General features: G+C 33.1%; 1 long non-coding RNA gene and 1 pseudogene across 3 annotated transcripts in view; one reads left to right on the top strand and one right to left on the bottom strand.

Moving 5' to 3' along the window:
* The window catches only part of LOC145269444 (uncharacterized), a 28,498-nt gene extending 8,969 nt beyond the window's left edge, over positions 1 to 19,529 (top strand). Inside the window, exons 1-3 of one of the 3 annotated variants that reach the window (XR_013865059.1) lie at positions 2,301 to 2,569; positions 3,861 to 3,908; positions 14,807 to 19,529. This is a non-coding gene — a long non-coding RNA (uncharacterized LOC145269444). Of the gene's footprint in view, positions 1 to 2,300; positions 2,570 to 3,860; positions 3,909 to 14,806 lie in introns of those variants that run through there. The other 2 variants (XR_013865061.1, XR_013865060.1) reach the window with 2 other exon arrangements.
* Positions 19,530 to 19,916: 387 nt separating this feature from the next.
* LOC145269900 (U2 spliceosomal RNA) lies at positions 19,917 to 20,043 on the bottom strand (annotated as a pseudogene).
* Positions 20,044 to 20,874: the final 831 nt, after the last annotated feature.

A 20,874-nucleotide genomic window follows, 5' to 3' on the forward strand; every position in this document is an offset into this window, starting at 1 on the left:
AAATTAATGTGTGAAAAAAAAAAACCTGCGATGTTACCATTGGGCCACCGCGACATACAGCGTAGACATGTTTTATCTAACTATAACTATAAAAACAGGCGTGCGTAATAAAAGTTAACTTTGCTGCTTCCATTTGACCTAATTAAGAAGGTCAAATAGAAGTCATGCAGCGTAAGCGTCTGTTCCCGGCGCATTGCCGCGAACACGTCCGTTTGAGTTTAGTTTCATTTTATTTATACTAAAAAGCCCAATCAACACGCGAGAAACCAAAATAACAATAATTTTGTAAAAATCGACGTAAATAAATCTATACGCTACGCACTTTCCTAATTCCTAGATATTATGATATAGGACCTATATACACAGTTTTAAGCGATAGTAATGACCCCGGGAGCGCATGCGAAAGAAGCCTTTTGAAGACATACATGAAATGATCACACACATTTTGCTTTTTATATATATAGATTAAACACATTAGACACAAAAATAAAAACCACACAAGCTTCACTTTTATTAATTTTTTAATAAATTTTTTTATTAGACTCAATTTACAACAATAAAACGTTCCACGCAATTTTGACCATGTTTTTTTTCTAATCTAAACTAATTTGAAATAAAAACATGGCTGCCATTGTGGTACTTCTGCAGTTTAAAGCCCGTTTTTCAATTAGTCTCCCTCGGCAATGCCCGGCAAACGACAGAAACTGCCAGATCATACTGAGTGAGTGAAAAGAGATGCAAGCAAGCAGACGGTAAAAATTGGAAGGAAAAAGAAAGGAAAGGAAAGAGTGTAAAAATAAAAGAAATGGAAGGGGAGAGTATCACTGCGTTTCTTCCCCCAGTATAGTATAAACACCTTCAACTTCCCCATGTTAAGAACGGCTTTCTGAATAAACACTCCCAACCTTGAAAACCGTTTTTAACATGGGGAGGTTGGGGGTATTTATTCTGAAAATCGTTCTTAACATGGGGAGTTTGGGGGTGTTTATACTATGCTGGGGCAGGTCGTAGAAAATACCAAAATAAATTTCTATACACAAAACAAAAAATATTTTTTTTCACTAATTCAAAGAAACAAAACTTTTATTACAGCCCCCCCCCCAAAAAAAAAAACACAGAAAAAAACAGATCCCATAAAAATAAAACAGTAAAATTTATGAAATCATTACGGTAGGTTGTTTGTTTTATTTTCTTTCTTTTTGTTTGTTTTTTGATTGACTTCCATTCGCTTGGTATAATTCGACAGTTTCCATCATCCACTAGGCATTGCCAAACGAGATTTGTGGAAAAATAAGCTTTAAACTGGAGAAGTACCGCCATTGCATATGACATTTTATTGTTGTCCATTGAGTCTAATAATAAATTATTAAAAAAAATAATAAGGTTATGGGACAAAGATGAGGTCCAAAAATCCAGCCTCGTTGTGAATTTGGGGAAAAGTGAATCTGTCACCTATGTTGAGGGAGAACCTAATCCCTTTGAATAAACGCGGCAAATAAAAAGAGATACTGTTTTGAGGTTTATCAGTTTGGGTTTGTGTTAAATAGGTATGAGTTTCTTTCAACTAATTTTTCAAAATAAATTGTACATATTTATAAGAAAAACATAAGTGCATAAGTACAAAAACCGATGTTCAAAAAATATCAAGAAACTATTTGCCCCTATTTACTTTCCTCCCCACGAGGGTAAAATTAGACGCATGGTCGGTTTTTAATGTGGGGGAAATCCGGCTCCCCAACAAGAGACATTTTAGATTGAGACTGAAATTTCATCAGTCTAGAAGGATTTCTTCTTCACTTACCGAGGACAGAAAAACAAGTGTGGTGTTAGAAGAGATACTTCCTTTTGCTCATAATTTTTATCATCTATGTAAGAACATCCAAAAACTTCACTGAAGAGAAAGGGGAGGGTGTCTTGTAATTTTTCTGTACTTTCACCTAACAATTAAAAAGATATCGTAAAACTTGAAAACAGTATCTCTTTACTTTTTTGTCACGTTTATTCTCCCTCGATACCGATGACAGGCCCACCTTTCCCCAAACTCAGAGCGAGGCTGGATTTTCGGACCCTTTTTTTTTGTACAATAGCGGAAAATAAAATTGAAGCTTTTTATGGTTTTATTTAAGTCTTTGGGTCTGATGTGTTTCATGAGAGAGAGAGAGAGAGAGAGAGAGAGAGAGAGAGAGAGAGAGAGAGAGAGACTTACAAACAAACAAACAAATCGTTTTCTTTTACACATAAGGAAGGAACGGACTTTTTCACACAAGGAACATAATAATGATTTACGCCGATTCATGATTACCTCCCCTGTGTATTAGAGAAACATTTTTCTTTAAACATTTTATACTTAAATCGCGTTTTTTCTTTTAATGTTTTTTTTTCAAACGCTATTGTTTAATGAATTGAAAGATAGATTGTGGCGATAAGACAAAAAAAAAAAAATCACAACCAACCGATAACTTTTCTCTTTTCAAAAAAAAAAACAAAAAAAAATACATCCCATTTTTTGTTTATTGTTTTTGCTTCCTTTTTTATTGTTTTCTTCACATCCAATTTTCTCGAATGAAAGGTAAGATTTTCGCACTTTTTCTGATGACTTTTTTTTTAAATATTTAAAGTGCAAATCTTTTCATTCTTATTCCGATCCAGTATTATTTTTTAAATAAAATTTATTTCTTGCTTGGAATACATCAGAATCTAAAAAATTAAATTAACACTGTTTCGCCACGTTAAATGAATACATTAGGTGTGTCAGAATTTTTTTTTTGGGGGGGGGGGGTGACACCCCTAACAACAAACTGCGAATAAAATATAAAAAACTCGTAATTTCTCTTTCAAAAGTGGGTTGTTTATTTTCCTTATGGAATATACTTCCAAAATAAACTATTAAAGTTGTTTAAAAAATAATAGAATTATTATTCTTTCTTTAAAAAAAAAACAGTGTTTACAAAGTGCCTACGCGTCTGCATACAACCCTTTTGTTTACGTAATTGAATTTTACGAGTTAGTTTTTTTTTTTTTTTTTTTTTTCAATTTTTTCACTTTAAAAATCTATCGAAATTTTTCTATTGGTTCAATTTTTACAATATTTGCAGGTTTAATATGAAATATTATGCTCTTTCCAATAAACCGAATATAATATTCTAGACAAGTTTTTTTTTCTTTTAATTCACCCCCCTCCCATTTTGAAATGTCTATTAAAATGAAAATAATTAATTTTCTCACCTCAAATTTATATATCACAAATTGAAGATAAAAGATCAATAAATAAAATAAGCTAATTTAAAACAAAAAAATACAGTTATTTGCAAATTTATCTGTAAAATCCAAAGTTTAAAACCCTTTTTTTTTTAAACCACGTTGAATTTTTTCTTTTAATGAAACGTTATAAACTTATATTGCAAAGAAAGTTTCGTTTTATTACGAAAATTATTTCTATTTCATTCAATGTTTTTTTTTTTTTTTTTTTTTTAGATATTAAAAAAAATTCACTCCATAAAATGGAAATTAAATATATTAAATCAAAAACTCATGTATTTCTTTGAGAAAGAAAAAACAAATTCTTTGACTGGTATTTTTGTAAGGCAAAAACTTATAAGTAAAATGTCAGTAGTTTTCAGCTATGGAGGCATAAATTTCTTCACACGCAAGGCTAGACTGCTAACACGAATGTGTGGTTTTTACGTCCTTCTGATCATCCATAGTTCCAAACAAAATTAATTACCGGTTGGCTGTTTGGCTAATCCCCGACAGGCTTAGGTGATGGCGGGCTTATGAACAAATTTTATGAAATATTTAAATGTCAAGGCATGGCAATTTTTTATTGTTCTCACCTGACACTCAATGCTTTATATTTTCAGACTGAATAAACGTTTTAAAGTGGGTAAAACCACTAAAAACTTTTCCAGGTAGGTAGAAGAGTAACTTATTTTGCCTTTGATAACATTTATTTGGCTACTTAGGCACCTATGTTACTATTGTCCCCAAGAAGATTTTATTACTTATAGAGTCAGTTGCAAGTATCAATTAATAATTTGGAGTCTGAAGTTTTAGTCTGAATTTGGAGTATAGATAATAAGGTGTGAATCAATGTTTGCTGGAATTAAATGATACGAAGTTTGAAATCTGTGAAAAAATGTGAAAAAGGTAGACACCACTAAAACATGTGAATGCAAAACAAGATTAGAGTTAATGAGAAAATGTGGTGCTTCTTCAGAACAAAAATTGAAATATTGAATTTCAAATAAAACTACTTATGCTACTATCGTTCACTGGGGAGAATTGGTTTGTCATGGGAACACAGCATAATCACGTTTACACATCGGGTCTTGCTGGCTCACCAAAGTTAAGCAACGTTGGACCTGGTTAGTATTAAATGGGTGACCATTTGGGACTTCCGTGTGCTATATGTGCTCTCCGCTTATCTCGGCATTGTTTCCAGTCATCCTTAAATTCTCCTTGACTCTGTACTCAAGCAATGCCGATTCAGGAGAGGTTTGGTTGGGGATTGTGCAACCCTTGCCTTACAATTACATGCGCAACTGCCCATTCAGGGGGTATCCTTTGTCTTTCTAAACTGAAAAGAGGCATCAATCCATTGATACACTATGGGTACATTTCTGAAACTGTTGTCATGTCCTGGAAGAGCAAGCAGCTCCCTCAGGGAATAATACCTAGAAATGATAGAAATAGTCGCTTTAGACTAAGCGATTGCTATCAAAATTTTCTTCAGTTGCATCGCTGGATCACTAGGGTTGATTTGATGTCATTGATGACAGCAGGCAATTGCTTAAATTGAATGCTTGTACAAAACAGTGAACAAAGACATAGTTTTAAAAAAAATAGAATTCCATTTATTTCAACAATTACAGAGCATTTTAAATTCGAGACTCATTTTTGACCCATTTGTCGCTGTCTACGATCATGGCCCAAACAGCTATAGGTCTGTGTACAATAGCATTTGTTACAAAACTGTTCAATACAATTCTTCTCTCTTTGCAAGAGAAAGAGAATGCTAGAAAGAGGGAAGAACGAATGACAACGAAAGAGTAGCTTGCATACATATAAAAATCAAAAACACTGAAATATTGTCATTGTTTAACAAATTTTGATGACAGTGACCAGTTTTGACCTTTGCACCTGCTCACCTGCCAATCTCCGAAGTTAACAGGCCTGACATTTCCAAATGTGTACCCATGTGATTGTGCTTGCCTCCCCACGAGTACAAGTCTGATACAAGGTTTACTTATGTGGGAAGCTCCACCTCTGTAAAAGGGATCTTATCATTTTTTTTAATTCTTACAAGGAAGTCACAACTTATCAAGGCCTGGAGGCAACTCAGGGATAAGGGTTATTGCGTGTACAGTAGTCAATGGGATAATATCGTAGTAATCGCTAGTAATGGAGATCTGATAAGGAGGCGGTTTAGCATGAACTTGTTTATGTTGGACTTGAAGGCATCCAAGTTGTAGTCAGGTGGGAAACAGGCAAATGGAATAGAGATCCACAGGATGCATTTCTAAAAATGAAGTTTGTTCATGGAATCTACATTTGGTGACTAACAAAGGTCATAGCATCTGTTTTCATGATACAATTGTTTTTTTAAAGAAATCTCTTAATCTCCTGTGCAAGGGAAAATCCTTTTTTTATTATTCATTTCTTCCCACATTGCTCTCTTCTTTATTTTAATGTTTCATTTTTTTCTTTTTGTTAAAAAAAACATTGTCCCCTTTTTATGATAGTTATTTATTTTTTTTTACTTTCATCTTTCATGAAATTTTTTTTTGTTAAAAAAAACATTGTCCCCTTTTTATGATAGTTATTTATTTTTTTTACTTTCATCTTTCATGAATTTTTTTTTTGTTAAAAAAACATTGTCCCCTTTTTATGATAGTTATTTATTTTTTTTTACTTTCATCTTTCATGAAATTTTTTTTTGTTAAAAAAAACATTATCCCCTTTTTATGATAGTTATTTATTTTTTTTACTTTCATCTTTCATGAAATTTTTTTTTGTTAAAAAAAACATTGTCCCCTTTTTATGATAGTTATTTATTTTTTTTTACTTTCATCTTTCATGAAATTTTTTTTTGTTAAAAAAAACATTGTCCCCTTTTTATGATAGTTATTTATTTTTTTTTACTTTCATCTTTCATGAAATTTTTTTTTGTTAAAAAAAACATTGTCCCCTTTTTATGATAGTTATTTATTTTTTTTTACTTTCATCTTTCATGAAATTTTTTTTTGTTAAAAAAAACATTGTCCCCTTTTTATGATAGTTATTTATTTTTTTTTACTTTCATCTTTCATGAAATTTTTTTTTGTTAAAAAAAACATTGTCCCCTTTTTATGATAGTTATTTATTTTTTTTTACTTTCATCTTTCATGAAATTTTTTTTTGTTAAAAAAAACATTGTCCCCTTTTTATGATAGTTATTTATTTTTTTTTACTTTCATCTTTCATGAAATCTTTTTTTGTTAAAAAAAACATTGTCCCCTTTTTATGATAGTTATTTATTTTTTTTACTTTCATCTTTCATGAAATTTTTGTTGAAAAGACATTAATTCATTTTTCATTATAGTCATCCAAATTTTGACTTTTTACGAAAACGTTGTCCATAATTTTTCGACATTTTTTTCAGTTGGTGATAATTCCTTTTCACTCCTTCACATTTTTTTTTTACAAATGTCTTGGTCATTTGTTGGTTGTTTTTGTTTTACGGCATATCAATCCTTTTGATCATTTGTGTACCCGTGTGATTGTCCTTGCATCCCTATGGGTACAGGTTAGGTACAAGGTTTATTAATGTGGGAAATCACAGTTCCCTAAAAGCGAGCTTATCATTGTGCTATATACTTAACTGTCATCTTGAAGTTAGAAATATATCAAATATTACAAAAAATGATAAAGTAAAAAAATTAATCACCAAAGAAAATAATTTTTGAAGAATCGAAAGTTATACTTAAATAATAAACAAATCAAAAAGGGGAGATAACTGAAATCTGTCTGTTCCAGCCCTCAAAAAACAAAGATGGCAGTCAATCGATTATGAATAAGTAGAAATGCGTTTTATGTGATGATTCAGTAATACGTTACTAATTTACAACATAATAATTAAGTAAATAACATTGCTTTTAATTGAAATGAAAATTAAGTAGAAAATATTCCTTTTTAATGGAAATTCAATTTTTATTCTAATTACTGTAGAAGAGCTAAAAACATTTTATTTAAAATAATCCTCTCACATACACAAAAATCAATAAAGTTTTTAAAAAGACTTCTAATTTTTTTAATGGATATTAAAAGAAAATTATTAACCTAAAAACTGCTCTTTTCTTGGCAATCAAGAAAAAACTCAGTTTTTTAAATAAATTCTCTCTATAAAACAAAATGTAAAATGGCATATCGTCCAAGACACTGGCCGGAACATAATATAGTATGGACATATATTCAAAGTGTACTGGCCAGTGCAAGATGCTTATATATGCGTTTACCAAACACACAAAATATTTTTTTCTGAATGTATACTAGGAAAAACCTATTTTAAATATAAATTAATTTACAAGTGAATAAGTATTGAAATTATAAAAATTTGATAATTGATTTTTCATAGAATTTTTAAAGGGAATGTTTAATAAGAAAATAGCAATGTTCACAGTTTGTTTTATTGTCTTGCAATCTAAATATTCTTTGTTTTTAATGATTTTTATAATTATAGACTTGATTTTTTTTAAATCCTTTTTTTACACAGGCACCACCACATTATCAAGGCCAAGCGGCCTCTCAAGGATAAGGGTTAAAGAGTGTACAGTAGAAATTGGACAATATAGTAATCATTAGTAATGAAAATTTGGTAAATTTGATAATTTATATGGAACGGCTCATCAAGAACTTATTTACGTTAGACTTGAAGACAACCATATTATAGTCAGCCGGAAAGCAGGAAAACGGAAGACAATTCCACAGGCATGCAGTTCTAAGAAAGAAGCTTTGTTCATGGAATCTACGTTTAGGTTTAGGCACAGATAAAGAGTGGGGGGAATTATTGATAGTGTTTTCAGCTAGACGAGTGTTTCTTGTAAAATTTTGGCGGGGGGGGGGACCATAGACTGAAGCTAAGTTGAACACTTTCCATGAAAATGATGATACATCAGAGACAAAGTCGTAACATCTCTTCTGTGAGATAGAGGTTGAAGGGAAGAGAAAAGGACATCTCCTACGAGGCTACGAAGTCTATTTTGAACTCTATCAAGAAAGGACAAGTCCTTTCTAGCAGCTCCTGCCCAGATGTGGCAACAGTATTCCATCCTTGGACGTACCTGGCTCTTATATAGATAGAGAATTGCATCAGCAGTGAGATATCTACTGGATCGATAGAAAGGTCCCACCATTTATAGTTTATAGTAAAAGGGTAAGAAGCCTGATACTCACCCATTTTCAGCTAAAAAGTAATTCATGAGAAAATGTTGAAAGGCAATCATTAGTTCCATATTCAACAACTTCTTCATAAGAAGTAACAAATGTAGACAAAATCGTTGAAGAAGTAATTATAACAGTTGACTTATGTTTTATTAATATACTAGCGAAGGGTACCTGGCGTTGTCTGGGTGTTTGGAGGTATGTGTGGAAACTCGGGGAAGGGCGGGGTTTAAAAAAAAAAGTAAGTATGAGGATCGAACCCGAACCGTTGAGGCAAAGTTGTAAATTGAAGTGTGAAAAAAAAAACCTGCGACATTAACCATTGCCCCATCACGAGATGCTAATGGAAACACGTTAGAATTTATTTAATTACTTGGATTTGGCAGGTGCCCGTTTTAATGAGTTAATGAGGTCAAGTTTGACTGCCGGATAGTATTCATTTACTGCGGAACGCTTTTTTTATTTTTATTTTCCCAAGATGTTGTAGGAAAAAGACTAACCCACATGCGGCGAGCGACAAATGTTGAATATTTATCTTTCCGAAATCGAGCAAATTAAATAGACAGGCGAGCTTCATTGTTTACTGTGAGATATTACGATTTATATGTGATATAAAAAGTTTTAAAAAGTTGTGAAGCGACTGACCGCTTCTCTGAAAAAAGCCTTTTGTAGACATACAGAAAAAGCGAACACACATGCATACATACATACATTTTCGCTTTTATATATATAGATTATTAAAAGATTTACAATATACTAGCTGGGTTGCCCGGTTTTTCCCAGATGTTTTGGAGGTGTAAAAGAAAAAAAAGTTTTGGCAGGAAGGTAGGCTCGAACCCAAAGTCTTGATGTGAAGGTGGAAAAGAAAGGGAAAAAACCTGACATCTTACCCACTTGGCCATGATGGGAGAGGAAGTGAAAACTGTTTTAAAAAGTTTAATGACAAGTGAAAACTAAAAATAACGATCCCGCGATGACCTCATTTAGCGTCTTCCTGTCAATCCAACCTCTTACTAGCTTTATAAGCCTTAACTTAACACGCTAATCAATTACTCTCACTCGTGGCCGAGACCGTTCAGTAGTTGGCATTGGTTTCCACCTCCGCGTCAAGACTTCCGGGTTCAATCCCTCCTCCCGACCAAGTTTACCCCCCCCCCCATACACAGGTTTATTTATGCCATTTTTTTCCGTTTTGGTTTTGGGTTTTTTTTTTTTACATCGTCTTTTTTATATTTAAGCAGGATTATTAATTACCCCCCCCCATATACACACCTACAAACACCCGGGCAACGCTGGGTACCTCACCCCCCGCTAATTAATGCTAAAGGATAATCATTAATTTGAATTTAAATATAAGATGCTTTACTTTCGGAATAATTCATATGACTAAGCACATGCTGGGCGTCCATGCACAACCATCGTTCATTGCTGACAAAAATGCATTGAGAAGGTGGTTACTATGTAGAAAAATAAATTCTGGATTTTTTGGTCTTATAAATCATGTTTATTTTTTATCTAATCTTCCATGGTCGGGTTCTTATCTAATCTTCCATGGTCGGGTTCATACCAAATGGTATATATATTATTTAATTGGAATTCTTTATTGAGATGAGTATTATTCTATATTAATTTCATTTATTGTGGATTATTATCCTCATCTTTTTCTTAGTTGTTGTTTCACGATAATAAATTAATAAATAATACTCATCTCAATAATGAATTCCAATTAAATCCTTACAGCTCTCCATATTAAGAATGGTTTTCTAAATTTTCAGAGATTTTAAAATGAAAATGCCGAGTACTTTGGACAAAATCATTTTCTTTATTGAATACTAGCATTTCATTATTGAGTATTTTTGTACAAGATACACCTGAAAGTTGGAAGGTACATCAAACAAAACATTGTTCAAATAGCACTCGACATCATCATTAGTTTGAATACTACCATTAATACAAAATTAAGAAATATGAACAAATATTTGTAATAAAAAAATAAAATTTTTAATTTTTAATAAAAATCATCAGTTTAATTTTATATGTTGACCTAAAATAAACAGGGAACTAAATTTTGATGTTTACAGCTTTCTTCTGAAGTACTTCTTAGCCAGGAGTTGTGAGTCTTGGGAAATTATAATCTTTTCTCGAATTTATATAATATTTTATTATGTCATAGCTCCATGCATTTTTTTCTGCATATTTTTATTTTTAAAGTTAATCAGATGTTCAAGACTTGGGGAAATGCTTGTCTCTGCATGCAAGGATAAAATATTTTTTTTAGTTTTGTAAAGAAATATGTTGTATTACCACCAGGACTAGGGACTACTGATGAGGTTAATGAAAAGCATTTTTATTATACAAAAACGCTGTGTTACAAAGATGTACCTAAAATATTATTGAGACATCGTAGAATGATTGACATGATCAGTAAATAAATGTTAAAATGCTAAAATAGATGAAAACAGGCAATGAAATTGTAAACCTAAACAAGGTTGGGAGGAGGGTAGAGAACAATGTAGAAATTTTTATATGAATTTTTTTTATATTTTAGAAAATATAGAAAAAGGCGAAGGTTGTGAAGAAAGTTCTTGCGGAATTTTTAATTTTGATTTCAAATGATGTATTTTCCAATTTTGTTACAATTCCTTTACTTTTTACATCATTTTAAAGAGTGTTTTCGGCCCTATCCAATCATTTAAATTACGATCATTTAAATTACGATCGTTTAAATTATGATAGTTTAAATTACGATTGTTTAAATTACAATCATTTAAGTTATGATTGTTTAAATTACAATCATTTAAATTATGATTGTTTAAATTACAATCATTTAAATTACGATCGTTTAAATTACAATTGTTTAAATTACAATCATTTAAATTACGATCGTTTAAATTATGATCGTTTAAAAACAAATATGTCTTTCAGAACATTGAATAAAAAATGGAAAAAAACAAATTTGTACAATTTTCTTATTTCAATTCAAACTAGCCCAAAATAAACCTGCTGGAATAGCTTGTGATATCAAAGAAGCATTTAATGCAGAAACTATGACTGAACGCACAGCATAATGGTGGTTTAAGAAATTTTTGGGTGGCAATGAGAGCCTTGAAGATGATGAGCATAGTAGTCGGCCATCAGATGTTTAGAGCTTTAGTCGAAGCCAATCCATGCACAACTGTTTGAGAACTTCTGCATTAAGCATAACATATGCTAAAATTTCCAGCAACTTGAGAGGGATTAGAAAGACAAAAAACTTGATAAATGGATGCCTTACAAATTGACCAAGAGATATGCTGTAATGAAGTGTCATCTTTCCTTCTTTTCTGCAACAAGAATGGCTATCTTATTAATTATAGTTTTTTGAATGCAGCCAAAACCATTATGGCAGAGAAGTATGGTCAACAAATGGATGCAATGCATCAGAAACTTTGAAAACAACACCCAGCATTAGTCAACAGAAAAGGCCCAATTTTCCTTAACAGCAATGATTGACAATACGTTGCTAAACCGACCATGCAAACGTTGAACAAATTCGGTTATGAGACTCTGCCTCATCCACCATACTCTGTAGATGTCTCACCTATCAATTACCACTTTTTCAAGCATCTTGAAAACTTTCTGCATTATAAATGCTTAAAAAATGTAAGCGATAGCAAAAATGCCTTCATTAACGAGAATACAAGATTTTTATGTTACTCGTATAAATAAACTTGTTTTGCTTTGGCAAAAGTGTGTTGATTCTGATGTTCCTTATTTCAATCAATAAATTTTTGTTTGAGCCGAGACATGTTTATCTTAATTTAAAAGTTAAAAACTGCAAGAACTATCTTGTCAACCTGATATAATATTTTTTTCAATGCATGGAGAATTTATAAGGAATTTCATATGTGTTGTGTTTAATAGTGGATTTTAACCTGCATAAGTCTTTTTTCAAATTCTTGACACCACTGTCGTGTTTACTAGTGGATTTTATCCCGCGTAAGTCTTTTTTCGAATTCCCATCACCACTGTTGTGTTTGCACAAATAATTAACAAGAACACGGAAAGTAAAGGTATACAATAATATATTAGGAAGAAAAGTTATATACATATTTACATGACTTCAGATATACTTCAGTTGGAGATATTCCGGCAGGTGGTGTGTTGCATGTCTTACTGGAGTCAACATAGGTTTCTTGCCTATTTGGCAGTTGTTGCCGAACTCCCCCGGTGTTGGTGATTGATACCTTTATATATCTCACTCACCCGCCTATGTTAATTAGTGGGCGTCTCCACAACAATATGGCCTCGCTTCACTTTTGAGAGACATTGTTCAAATGATTTCATGGGCATTTTTTTAGTGAAGCAAAAATTGCCAAGTCTTCAACTGCATCTATCGCAATTGAACAGTTGCTTCAATCCTGTTGCATTGAGAATTCCAAGATGACCAGAAGCAATGTCGGTATAAACTCTAGGACTCTTCAGGCTAAGCCTTTTTATTACTAATATCATTATTGTCCGTCAAGTTGAGGCTGCCATTTTGGAAGATCGGTGCATTACTATTCGCCAATAGCCCAAGATATCAAGATTAGTACACGGTCTGTGTAAACTATCATTCATGACCATTTGCATATGCATAAGGTGTCTGCCAGATAGATTCCCAGATTGCTCACAACATTCCAGAAGCGAGAACACCCTGGCAAGGTCATGCTCACAGTCTTCTGAGACCAGGACGGAGTAGTGATGACAGATTTCCTGGCAAAGGGTACCACAATTACAGGAGCCTATTATGCTTCACTTTTGAGGAAATTAAGGGAAGCTATCAAAATCAAGAGGTGGGGCAAGATCAGCAAAGTACCCTCCTCCTGCAGGACAATGCTCCGGTCTACAACTCACATGTCGCCAGATCAGAAGCACGGGTATGTGGTTATGAAATCCCTAGCTGAAGGCAGCATATATTGTTCATAAATTCTTCTTGTTATTTTGAATATAGATCTCTTGAATGAGGAGCCATTCTTCTGACTGAAAAATGATCCAAAACGATAACAAAGGCAATAACTCTTGTTCCACCAAAATCAATCGAGTAAGATTTCAATTATAAATATTGTATTAATCCAATCAGGATCAACAGTGACCAGTTTTTCATGTCAAGATAAAAAATGAAGAGATTTAGTACATTTTATGCCATGATTCTAATACCTGATTTGTCCGTTCTTATTAGTCCTGGCTATAAATATAATCGTCCAAATATTTCTGGTCATACTGATACAAGTTATATAAAAAAAAGTATTGCAACAGACTTTTAATAATATTATGATGACAGTGCTGAACATTAACGAAATCTAAGTGTCGATTACGTTTTGCTTGTTGAGTGGTTATGACGATTGAAAAAATCCATTACAGATTTCTCGTTTTTTATTTGTTAGTTTCATTAATGTGCATGTCAGGGCACTGATTTTAAATGAAAGATCGAAAATAATTCATGTGAGAAGACAAGAACTTTGGTAGTTTTTTTAATGTTGCATTAAGTGTTGTACTTAAATTGTAACTGTCCTTGTAATGTAATAATTCTCAATGATTTTAGAGTTTTTTTCCAAAGAATTTGGACTATAAATACAAAGCCTGAAAATAATTCCCAAATTTTAAGGATTTTTTGTATGCATCAAGAATGTTGAATTGCTATGTAATATAACAGCTTGATCATTTCAATACTTCATGCTTTACTTTTGATTTAATAATAACTTACCAAGAATGGTAAGCCTTTGATGATGACAGGCTAATGACAAATTAGAAGTTAGATGAATGTGTCTGTTATGTCCAGCTGAGAATGTAGTTTCATATTTAGTGCATTTGCAGAAGCTATTATTTTTATTTTTAGGAACGCTATACAATACAAAAAGCATGAATTTATGAACAGGACTTTTTGGAAAAGGCTTTTCTATTCTTCCCTCAGATTTGATTATCTGTCTCTCAAAGATTCACACAGAAAGCAGTAAGACTGCTACGATCAATGTGTTGGATATGCAAGAATAAGCTGATTGATTTGGATTTTTTTTGCCTTACATTGATGCATTTTTAGTGTCATTTGAAATCTGGAAGTTGTCAGAGATCACAAAGCCTACCAGTGATGGACCTGAATCAATGGTCTAACAACTAGAAACTTCTTCAGCCTTGTTGAATCTGTAAGAACATCCCAAGAAGAAACTAGATTACAGCAGTGGACCAATCGGCTAGAGAATTCATTCCCCTTTCTACAGATATGGGAATCCCTCCCTCCACCTCTTGAGGTTCTTCTTGTCGGTTTATGAATACTCTGACTAAAAAATGAATTTCTACTTAAAATTAAGATAATATTATTAACATTTGAAAGCTGTCTATTGTAATATGTTCATTTCTCTTGTTTTTACAGATAATCCAGTGAAAATGGGTGATGATTGATGGGTGAAACAAAAAGAAAATTGAAGAAAGCTACAAATGAAATATTTTTTAAAAAGTGAATGTTAAAAAGCTAAGTACTTAATTTAAACCATAACATTCATTAAATATCTGTAAATTTTCTTGAATTATAAATCTTTGTGACAAGGAATGTATTGACATAAAAAAATAAACAAATGGCTTAAATGTATTAAAACTTTTAAGAAAGCCATATTGCAGTCGTTTAACATAAAGAATAGATATTCATTCCCCATTGAATCTTGTGAATATTAGACAATAATTATTGTCTGAACTATATAAATAAAAACTGAAGCAATTTTGTACAAGATGCCTAATTGCAATTCTGTCATCAAGCAGACCATTTGTGGATATGAGAACACAGCAAGGTTTTCATTGTTGTACAGGTTCTTAGTTGTCCACTTGTGCCATTCAGATGAAGAGGAGTGTGTTGTAAATGTTCTTCCTCTGTGTAACAATTCATGTGCTCAAATCATCAAAGACATCAGTGCAATTAGTCAGATGTCAGAAACTTAAGGTGTAGGTTGTTTGAACATGCTTTGCGACCAACAATGCTAAATGTGGTGAAGTCAATCATTGCTAAAGACTAAATTTCCACCATTTGGCCACCTTAACGTAAGCAGTTGAGTTAAATCTTGTAAAAAGACAATTTTTTTTAATTAATTTTAACAAAAATGAGATTTGATTCAACTTATCAAAACAATTTTCCTGGTAAATAAATTAGTTTTCTTTTTACTGAGAAAACCTATTGAAACCGAAATATATTAATACAATTTGGAGAAAAGTTGTATTCACATTTCCTATGTAAATGATGGTTTTTGAAAGGATTTATATTTGACTGATATTTTCTTTTGTGCTAGAACTCTGATTTCACACATGCTAGATAGCACATTCTGTGGAAAAATGGCAAACTTGAAGCACCATATTGGAGTGCAGACTGAGGAGAAGGTATTTTCTTGTGAAACATGTGAAACCACATTTTTACAGGAAGATAATTTCAATATACACAAACGAACACACAGAGGGAGAGGGAAGGCACATTCTAACGAAATGCATGGTATTTCTCTTCCACAAAAGTTAACAATAAAAAGTAATACAAGAACATACCGCTGGGATAAGCCATATTCTTGTGACATGTGTGATAAATCATTTTCAGAAAAATGGATTTTAAATCGGCACATACTCACACACACGAGAAAGAAAATATATTGTTGTGAAATATGTACAATGTCATTTCCAAAGAAAGGTATTTTAGATGAACATATTCGAACACATGGTGGATGGAAGCCATATTCTTGCGAAGTGTGTGGGACTTCCTTTAGACTGAAGTGGGCCTTGATAACGCATATGAGAATACACACTGGTGAGAAGCCTTTTTCTTGTGAAGTGTGTGGCATGTCCTTTTCAGTGAAAGGTAGTTTAAATCAGCATGTCCGAACACACACTGGTGAAAAGCCATACTATTGCGAATTTTGTTGGTCTTCCTTTGGACAAAAGTCTCACTTGGATAAACACATGAGAATACACACTGGAGAGAAACCATTTTCTTGTAAAATGTGTCACATGTCGTTTTCAGCGAAAGACACATTAAATCAACATATCCGAACACACACTGGTGAAAAGCCATATGCTTGTGAATTTTGTGAAGTGTCCTTTTCACAGACGTCAGCCTTGAAAACGCATATGAGAATACATACTGGAGAGAAACCATATTCTTGTGAAATATGTGGCAGGTTGTTTGCAGTAAAAGGTAGTTTAGGTCAACATATGTTAACACACACTGGTGAGAAGCCACACAATTGTGAAACGTGTGGCAAATCATTTTCACAGAAAAGTAATTTAAGGCAACATGTAAGAACTCATAAAGGTCTCCATGTAAAACATACAGCTTGACGAAAATACTGACATTAAGAACCATAAAAGAGCAGGGAAAGTACAAATACCTTGGCATAGAAAAGAAAGATTTAATTCAGCATGTCAAGATGGGAGAAAAAACATGGCAGTTGATATACACGCCATGTAAGGAAAATCTGTACAACAAAGCTTACAAACAAAAATTAAACAAGGTAACTGCCAGTAACCAACTAGCCATGCTTGTGATAACCTAAATAATGATAAAGAGAGTTGGGTCCAGATTTAATGTACGTGTTCCATTTAAGATCAGGCGTGCAGCTCAAGCCCAGAAGCTTGTCAAAGCATGAGGTCTCCCCAAGACGAGAGCCATTCATTTCAATTGATGCCAGAGCGTTGATAATGTAAAGATAAAAGCTTGGTTTTAGATGCATTAAAAGTAACAAGCCACCTCTTTTCCCATTGTACCACTTGCTAAAGATCAAAGGAGAGAGAATCAGAGAGAACTTAGTCATTTATTGTCTTAGATGTGCTACCATAGATAGTAGTGTCGTCAGCATAAATGTCTACAAATGATGTAAGGATGTGATTTAGAAGATCATTAATATAGATCAGGAAGAGAGTTGGGACCAGTATGGACCCCTGAGGGACTCCAGCATTAATACTGTGAGCTTCTGATTTCTGCCCACCAACTACTACTTTTATGAACCTATCAGAGAGAAATGATTTAATAATTGAAAAGACATTTCCAGTTATATTGTAGCTGGAGATCTTGTGATTGTTATTAACCAACTTGCCATGGCTGTGATATAAAGTTTTGGCATTGTCGACTGGTCACAAAAGGGGCATAAATAGACTGGACACTAAAACACAGAAAGTGATGACGCTGTACAGAATAAGAAACAGAAATCAGGATCTGTATTCGCCAAGCAGAGCAGGAGGTATGGAACTCTCAGAAACTAAACGTCAACATCGTGCTGTTATTGTGAGCATCAAGTAATATTTCATCAGCTTTCAGAATCCAAACCTTATCACAAAACATCAGTATCATGAAACAAGTAAACCTTCATCACAAAACTGGCCAAACATCTTAAACAAAACTGTCTTATAAATTAGACAGAATCAGAAAACAAGGCTGCTATGGAAATATCCCAAAAGAGTCGCTAAAATAAAACCAAGAACTTCTATTGAACAAACTCAAAAAATTTGCCAACCAACAGTGTGCCAAGTATTTTCTGAATGAATTCACCCAGGCATATGTAGATAAAGAAGACTCTTTGGATTGCTCCACTGTGAAATTATAATGGGTGCTCAAGATCACGCTTTGATGACCAATGCTTTTAAAAAAAGATGAGTGGTCTCAACAATGACAAGTGCAGGTTCTGCTATACAGAACTAGCGAGTGTGATCCTTTTTTTTACATAGGCATCACCACATTATCAAGGTCAAGAGGCCACTCAAGAATAAGGGTTAAAGAGTGGACAGTAGAAATTGGACAATATAGTAATCATTAGTAATGAAAATTCGGTAAATTTGATAACTTATATGGAACAGGTCATCAAGAACTTATTTACGTTAGACTTGAACACAACCATATTGTAGTCAGCAGGAAAACGGAAGAATTCCACAGGCACGCAGTTCTAAGAAAGAAGCTTTGTTCATGGAATCTACGTTTAGGTTTAAGCACAGATAAAAAGTGGGAGGAATTATTGATAGTGTTTTCAGCTAGACGAGTGTTTCTTGTGAAAGTTAGGCGAGTGGGGACCATAGACTGAAGCTCAGTTGAACACTTTCCATTAAAATAAGGATACATCAATGACAAACTCGCAACATTTCTTATGTGAGATAGAGGTTGTAGGGAAGAGAAAAGGACATCACCTACGAGGCTAGGAAGTCTATTTTGAACTCTATCAAGGCAGGACAATCCTGCTATAAGATGAATACTATACAATGCAACACAGTCGCATGTGCAAATTCCTCGACTGGACAATATGTAGAAAGTTGAATATTGAATGTATCAGAAAGTCTTGGGAATATATACCAGAAAGAACAGTTGGAAAACAGTCATAGACCATCCACTATGATAAGTTAATTCCTACAGATATGTACCTAAAAGATGGCGCTATTAAACTCGTCAGTTATAGGGATAAAAAGTAGAAAGAAGCAACCTTAGTAGAAGTTAGTGTACTCAATGATGCTATGTTAAACAGAGAGGGAAAATAATGAAATATGGTCTTATGTACAACATGAAAAGAAACTGGAATTTTAGGAAGATTTTCATAATTCCAGTAATTATAGAAGTGGACTCATAAAGAAATAAAATTACCTGATATATATATATATATATTGGATGGACCAAGTGTAAAAGATACAAACAATTGCACTTAACTGGACAGTTTGAATTTTAAATGAGCTCTTGGTTGAAATATATGAGATAGTGAATGAAATATACCCTATCACCTACAAGAACAAAATAATAGTAACATTTTCAAAAAGGAGGTCATTTATTTCCGATATGTGGACTTTCCTGTTCAAGCAAGCAATATTTAATAGAGTTTATGAAGAAAAGAAGCCATATTCACATAAAACCTATTGAATATAAAGTTGCCATTTTTCTATTAGACATATGTGGTGCAGCAATTTCAATAGAATTTACTATAAAAAAAACTAGCAAGATAAATGATATTTATATAAAGTATTCTTCAAAGTTTAATAATAATTCGGGAAAAGCGAAATAAAAAGTAAGAAATATGGAAAGATATATCAGACTGAAAAATCTCATTTTGGATTTTATCTTTTTAATTTGAAAATAAAACTGGTTTTACAAACTCACGTTTTTTCTTTAAAAAAAATTTACCCACAGTCTTTTTTATGTTTCAATTATTGCTTATAAGATAAATAAATAAGATGGCACAGATACTGATTATGCACATAAGGCCGATAGCAATTAGTTGCATGCTCTCGTGTAATGAATTAATGCGTGAATGTAGAGTTGACATGAAATTCTTAAAGATAAACTAAAATGACCGAAAAATGGGCTGAAATGACTTAAATAAATAAAAAGTAAATTACTTAGAATGACTTGAATGAACTTAAGGATGAATTGAATGAACTTAAGGATGACTTGAATGCTTAAAAAATAACTGGAATCCTTCAAAAACAACTTGAATGATCTGAAGAATGATTTGAATGGCTTTGAGTCTGATTGGTTGTAAAGTGGGTGATCATTTTACATTAAATTAATACAGAAAAGTGATCCCCCACTTTATATCACAATAAGTACAGCATGTAGTAAGAACAGATACTACACTTTGATCTTGGCCAAAAGGCTAAGAAAAGGATATTTATTTGCTCCCCCCCCACCGAGCAAATTAGGCACAAGACAGATTTTTAATGTGAGGAGTGAAGAGGAAATGAGGACCAACTCCCCGGGGAGTAGGGGAGCTGGAGAGTGACAATTGGTATGAAGGGTTGCCCCTACATTGACCAAGGTCCCATATGTGGGGTTTCCCCCACATATGATCCCTGCTTGCAGCATCTGCCGGAACAGATACTACACTTTGAGATATTAAATCCTTTATTCATGTTAAAAATACAGGGAAAATCAACAATGAACAAAAAACTTAGGCACATGACCGACTCAAAAGGGAGGATTGTGGGGGTCGTTGGTCATCCTTGTCCCTCCAGAACTAAACAAAATCAAAAGTTTCTCCCAGCTAGTATCTTCTTTCACCATAATACCACATTCCCAATTTTTAAAACATTTTTTATTATTGACGTGTAAAAACAAAAAAGATAATAAAATGGTACAATAATTCATTTGCGTCGAGGGCGGGATAAGAAAAATCAAAAGGTGATTAGTAGGACCCTCCCAACCTCCTCTAGTTGATAGACTGCCCATTCCACTAGGTTTGGGGAGGGATGAAACACACACTCAACTAGCTGAGAGGCTACTTGTTTAATTTTACTTCACGAAACTGCGCGTTCCACACCTAGGCGGAGAACACCTATTCAAATTTGGCTCCTCTTCGTACATACAGACTTGCTACATGTATCCATCTTCTGTCAAATGCTGCGCGATGCAGCCTTCTTCTATCACATCTGATCTTCACCCGTAGTTGGTGTTTAAAGAAAGCGATCAGATCCTGATCAGAAAAAGACAACACCCCCAGC

Source organism: Euprymna scolopes, chromosome 45 (assembly GCF_053919585.1).
Source record: "Euprymna scolopes isolate OS-2025 chromosome 45, ASM5391958v1, whole genome shotgun sequence".
Lineage (NCBI taxonomy): Eukaryota > Metazoa > Mollusca > Cephalopoda > Sepiida > Sepiolidae > Euprymna > Euprymna scolopes.